The sequence below is a fragment of the Muscardinus avellanarius genome, assembly GCF_963383645.1.
Source record: "Muscardinus avellanarius genome assembly, chromosome: 4".
In the NCBI taxonomy this organism is placed as follows: domain Eukaryota; kingdom Metazoa; phylum Chordata; class Mammalia; order Rodentia; family Gliridae; genus Muscardinus; species Muscardinus avellanarius.
Genome location: NC_137789.1, coordinates 6,111,274 through 6,118,250, shown reverse-complemented (window position 1 = coordinate 6,118,250; position 6,977 = coordinate 6,111,274).

Below are 6,977 nucleotides of genomic sequence, written 5' to 3'. Positions count from 1 at the left end.
AAACCCAAAGCCAACATTATATTGAATGGGGAAAAACTGCAAGAATTTCTGCTATAGTCAGGAACAAGACAAGGATGCCCACTATCACCACTCCTTTTCAATATAGTCCTTGAGACTCTTGCTGCAGCAATCAGACAAGAGAAGGAAATCAAAGGAATTCACATAGAAAGAGAGGAAATAAAATTATCCTTATTCGCAGATGACATGATACTTTATCTGGAAGACCCAAAGAACTCAACCAAAAGACTTCTGGACCTGATTGACAAATTCAGCAAAGTTGCAGGTTACAAAATCAACCTAAAAAAATCAGTGGCTTTTCTTTATGCCAACAACAAATCCACAATGAAAGAAATAAAAACAACAATATCATTCACTATAACCTCAAAACCAATAAAATACCTAGGAATAAACCTAACCAAAGATGTAAAAGACCTCTACAACAAAAACTATAAAACATTAAAGAAAGAAATTGAAGAAGACCTTGGAAGATGGAAAGATCTCCCGTGCTCATGGATAGGCAGAATAAATATCATCAAAATGGCCATTCTGCCAAAACTGATCTACAGGTTCAATGCAATTCCCATTAAAATACCAGTGACATTCTTCAGAGACCTAGAAAAATCAATCATGAACTTCATATGGAGAAAGAAAAGACCTAGAATAGCCAAAGCAATTCTCAATAACAAGAAACACGCAGGAGGCATTACAATCCCAGACTTCAAACTATACTATAGAGCAATAGTAGTAAAAACAGCATGGTACTGGCACAAAAACAGATATACTGACCAGTGGATTAGAATAGAAGATACAGAAACAAACCCACACATCTTTAGTCAATTAATCTTTGACAAAGGGGCCAAACACATACGCTGGAGAAAAGACAGCCTTTTCAACAAGTGGTGCTGGGAGAACTGGCTTACCATTTGTAAAAAGATGAATCTAAACCCCTATATCTTACCAAACACAGGAATCAACTCAAGATGGATCAAAGACTTAGAAATTAGACCTGAGACTGTGAAGTTAGTAGAGGAGAGCATAGGTTCAACACTACAACATATTGGCACAGGCAGTAACTTTCTCAACAAAACCCCCAAAGCTCAGGAAATTAAAGCAAGAATAAACAAGTGGGATAACATCAAACTAAAAAGTTTCTTCTCATCAAAGGAAACTATCAATAACCTAAAGAGGAAGCCCACAGAATGGGAAAGGATCTTTACCAGCCACCATTCTGATAGGGGGCTAATATCCAGAGTATACAAAGAGCTCAAAAGACTCTACACTGGCAAAACAAACAACCCAATCAAGAAATGGGCAAATGAACTAAATAGACACTTCACAAAAGAAGAGATACAAAGGGCTAATAGATACATGAAAAGATGTTCTTCATCACTGGCCATCAGGGAGATGCAAATCAAAACTACACTGAGATTCCATCTAACCCCAGTCAGAGTAGCAAGCATAAAGAAATCTAATAACAACAAATGCTGGCGAGGATGCGGGGAAAGAGGAACTCTTTTACACTGTTGGTGGGAATGCAAACTAGTTCAGCCACTATGGAGATCTGTGTGGAGATTCCTAAGAAAGGTGGGAATAGATGCGCCATACGATCCAGCTATACCACTCCTGGGTATCTTTCCAAAGGGGTTGAATTCAGAGAAATACAGCAATACATGCATACCTATGTTCATAGCAGCACAATATGTAATAGCCAAAATATGGAACCAACCCAGATCACCATCAACAGATGAATGGATAGCAAAACTGTGGGAAATACACACAATGGAATTCTATTCAGCCATAAAGAAGAACAAAATTATGTCATTTGCAAGGAGATGGAAAACCCTGGAGAACATTATGTTAAGTGAGATCAGCCAAGCACAAAAGAAGAAGATACATATGTTTCCTCTAATATGCCCAAACTAGGAAACACAAAGAACACCAGTGGGACTCCAGATATTGGAGGGGAAATACTAGCTAAGTTTGATGGTAAGATAGGAGAGGAGGAAGGTCGGTCTTGATTAACGAGGGTCTACACCTGAACATGTGTAAAATTATGAATAAGTCATGGTTAACCTGGTCGGTCTTGATTAACGAGGGTCTACACCTGAACATGTGTAAAATTATGAATAAGTCATGGTTAACCTGTATAGCCATTGGTGGGAGGGGGGAAAGGAAAACGGGGGCAGGGGGGGAGGGCATCAAATATAGTGTAAATGTTTACTATTTACGTTCAATAAAAAATTGTTTAAAGAAAGAAAAAAAAAGATAGCAAGAACTCTAGTCTAAAAAAAAAGAAAGAAAAAACTTAGAAACTAATATCATCCATCTTGGTTGATCAATTGGCTTCTGTTGTTTCACATGGAGAAATGCTCTCTCTACATAATTCTGCAGAAAAGACTAACAATTTAACGTATCAGCAACTCTACGAGATAAGCTATAACCCTTGAATAATAGCCCTGTCACCTTCTTCATGATGCTGGGATGGTAGAAATATTAACAAAGATTTAATTTCCACATTAAAAGTCTTGTTTGAAATGGTTTAATATTTCATTCTATCAATTTAAAAAGATTAATATTTACTATAATCTGCTTTATCTTGAAATCCAATATAATGTGTTTCAAGGACATTATAATTTAGCTGTATTTGACATGCTCTGAGGAGGACACAGATTAGATCCCTGATGTGTGTTGCTAAACATTATGAGCATGGCCAATATTGTTGGTATAGAAGAATAGACAGTTATGTTTTTCATTAAAAGAAGAGTAACTTTTAGATGCAAGGAGACGACCTCGGGAGTGGTGGTGTACTTGAATAGGAGGTGGCTACAACTGAGTCTCAGCTGTGAAATCTGGCAGGCTTTAAACTTGTCTTTTCGTAGCACTGATCCTCATAGCTTTTCCATTCTGCAGACAAGAAGAAGAGAGAGATGGTGGAGTGGAGTGAAACTGTGCAAAACGAGGAGCTATGAAAGTCTAGGAGGCACATCACTCTTCTCTTAGAACAATCACTTCTACAAAAACCTTCATGGTACCTTTAGGCTAATTACACTGAAGTCTTTATGTGCTTCCCTACACTTACTCCTCTTAAATATCATCAGAACAAGTACAAAGATTGACACTAACCAAAGCTCCAGTGATAGTTTTCAAATTAAGGAGACAGGAAATGAGTTGACTAAAATTTCTGAGATGTTTTTAAGACAAAGAATACTGTATGTTTGTGGTCTTAGAGACTGAACACAGGACACTCTACCTCTAAAATATCCTGCCTGTTGTCTCTAACCTGCAATTCTCATGCAACAGCTTCCCAAGTACTGGGACTAGAAGCCTGAACCACCACATCTGACTAGACTAAGGCTACTTGATGTATATATTTTATTTCTATCACTGAATGACAATATTACAATAAATGGCTATGATTTTACTCTTCCCCAGCCCCAGTGTTCCATTCAGCATTCTTTATAGCTATAATCTAAATTTAGAGGAAAGAAGATTTATTTTTTTATGATCTCAAATTCAGTACATGGTAGACTGGGACCATAGATCTTAGGACATGGTTGTGGAAGGCAGAAAGATGTGGCCTGTGTTCTTCATATCATGGAGGCCAGAAGAAGGAGACAGAAAGCAAGAGGAGGAGAAAGCATATATAATCACCAAGGTCACACCCCCAAGATCCACCCACTCCCACCACATCCATTATAAAATACATTCCCACTGTTAAGATTATAACTCTTGCTATTTAATTACATCAACTGCAAACATTAATAAATTAGCTCTTCAGAGGACATTTTATATCTAGATTTAACATTCTGCTTCTGGCCTCTAAGGAGTTCATGCCCAGCTCAGAATACAAAATACACTGAGTACTTTTCATGATTTCCCACAGTCTACAGTTCCAATATTGTTGAAAAGTCTCGAAGTTCAAAGTCTCCTCTGAGACCTAAGATGAACAATTATGAGCCCCTGTAAAGGCAACAAAGATAAAAATAAAAAGCAAGTTCCATGCATTCAATATGCAATGGTAAAGAGTAAACATGTGCATTTTCAAGGGTAAGAATATGGCCATAGGAAGCAGAAATAGAAACAGTAAGGAAATCCAGCAGGGCATGGATGTAATCTTGAAGCTCCACTTCTGGCATCCATGACACATGGTTGTGAGATGTGATCTCCAAGGAGCTTTGGCAGTGCTACCCTTGTAGCCTGGCTGATTTCAATGGATTGTTTACTGCCTCTTCCAACCTGGCTTCATGGTTCATAGCTAATACCCTTTCCTCACTGTCAATCCATGTTTCTGGCATTTCTAAATATTAAGGTTTTTTTTTTCTTCTTGCAAACATGGCTTACCCACACAGCTTCACAAAAGTGCCCCATTTGGACCTACTTGCAGAAATTCAAATCTGCCATGCATTGCCTGACTTACCAGGCCTTCCTTTTAAATCTGGAGGAAGCCTCCTTGGCCTTCTTTTTATAGCAAAGTCAGCTCTGAGATGGGACAACAGAAAAGATAGACAAGCCTTCCTTACTCATTCCTGATGTGGTCTTTTTTAATTATAGCCTCTGATCCTGCTTCATCCAGGCAGCTACTGGCCCTAAGTCCATCTGGGTCACTCCTGGACCCACCTTCATCTGGGACAATCATGGCCCAATTTTATCTGCTCTCTATCATGACCACTGCTTCTTCCTTTCTCTCAGACATCTTATTTCCTTCAATGACATCATATCTTTTAGCCTCAGCTTTACACATGCCCTTTTGGCCAAACTGTAAATCTATAAAATCTCTCTGTTTGACTTTCTGTTCTTGAAATTAGGTACACAGTTGACTGAATGTAGATATTAATATCCATCATGCAGTTTGAATATCTTGCTGTTTTAATATTTTCTCCCACATTTGTTCATCCCATCACCCTCAAATCCAGCCTGACAAAAATTTTTAGGACATATTAAACATGCAGATAAGTTATTTAGAAAGGCGTAACACACATATCATCTACTCCTTTTTCCTCTGAAGTCCTTATGGCCATTCAAAATATGCTGAAAACAGTCTCTACCGTCTCCCTTTCTAAGCATATTCTTGTCCTTTCAATTTCCTCTCACAAACTAGTTCCAAAGAGTCATAATCCACATGGTCAGACTTGAATATAGCATAAACCCACTTTCTTATTACCAGTTTTTTTTTTTGCTGACAAAGGTTTATTTTCTTATGAATTTGGGTTCAGCCCATGTGCGACTGGGAACCACTATCTCAGGTCATGGTGGCAAAGAGTGAGAGAGAGGGAGAGCACAAGGGCTGTTCTCCTCACATCATGGAGACCAGAAGCAAGAGACAGAGAACAGAGAGAAAAGGAACCATATATAATCTTCAAGGCTGCACCCTCAGAATTCAACTCCCTTTAGCCACATGCTACAGGGCCATGCCACCACCCAGATAAGGCCATTAAAATGGATTTAGCCACTGCTGAAATTTCAACTATAGAGACTCAATTACATCAACTCATATCTTTAATAAATGAGCTTTTTGGGAAAATCTTATATCTAACTATAATACCAAGATTCTTCACCTGCAAAATTAATGTAATAATATCTTTCAGGCAATTGTTGTGGTCATAAAACCAAAGAATCACTTATTAAAAACCCTCAATTACCACCTGTAATATGTGAGATGCACAGACATGTGAATTTCTCTTCTTAATTCAAGACAGCGGAAGCCAATCAGTTTGTGGGGCTCCGAGGAAGCAAGTGAGAGAGGACACGAGGAGGGAGGAGGAGAAGCAGACGCAATGTCAGAAGGCAGCAGAAGGCAACTTCACCCATCTGGGGTTAAAAGGTGAAGTATCTAGAATCAGGTTCCTATTGTGTTACGGGAAATTACCTAAGCTACTGCCCAGAGTCAAAAGTTTGTCTTTAACTAAAAAATTCTTCTTAAAATCTTAGAACACTCACCCTCTTTTTGATTGTGTGAATATGTGTGTGTGTATTTGCTTGTTTATTTATTTTTGTAAAAGAAGAATTGATGAAAAAATAAGGTGACCTAACTGAGGGGGATGGGAGGGGGAAGAGTGGATTCTCTCTTTTTTTTTAGTGGTACTGGGGTTCCTGGAAGCCCTTCTACCTTAGGGCTACACTCCCAGACCTATTTTATACTTTTATATTTGGAGACAGGGTCTCTAGGCCAGCACGGCTGGCTTTGAACCTGCGCGATCCTCCTGTCTCCGCCTCCCAAGCACGGGGATTACAAGCGTGCGCAACCACGCCCGACGAGTGGATTCTCTAATGTACATGATGTAAATCCACAAACATAGCAATCAGTAAACCAAACATGAGAAGGAGGGGGGGGAAGAGGGGAGGAATTGGAGAAGGTCTAAATGAGTGATGTGTGCAGGTGTGCCTCCACCATCTTGTACCCCATAAAGATGCATGAAAATGCACCAATATAAAACTAAAAAAAAGAATTGTATGTAAATGAATATTCAATTTTTTAAGGCCAATCTTAAATTCTTTTTAACTGAATAGTACTTAGTGTAATTATATATAATCTGCCTTGTACCATAATGAAAACAGTGCCTTATAAAAATGTTTCAGAAGGATATGGCAGTTAACAAGAGATGAGAAGCGCATTAGTAAGTAGCCATTATTCAACGCATTAGTACAAGTGCAGTATGTCCTGGGAGCAGAAAGCCTTCAAGAATCTACTTGTGTGAGATTCTCTTGGCCAGAGTGCATAGTATAGTCAATGATATCAGAGATTAACCTTGGCCTCTGGTATTTGGGGTATATTGTGGGTACATGCACAGTGATGGAAAGTGACAAACATCCTCTTACTCACAGATCATCATACAAATTATGTGTTTATCCTGAGCCATGCACAAGAAATTCCCCACATTAAGTGTCAGTATCCTAGGGTAAGGAGTGTAATCCTAGGGTAAGAGTGTCTATAGACCACTGGCTGAAATCTAAAGCCCATATTCTATTCAGAACAAACC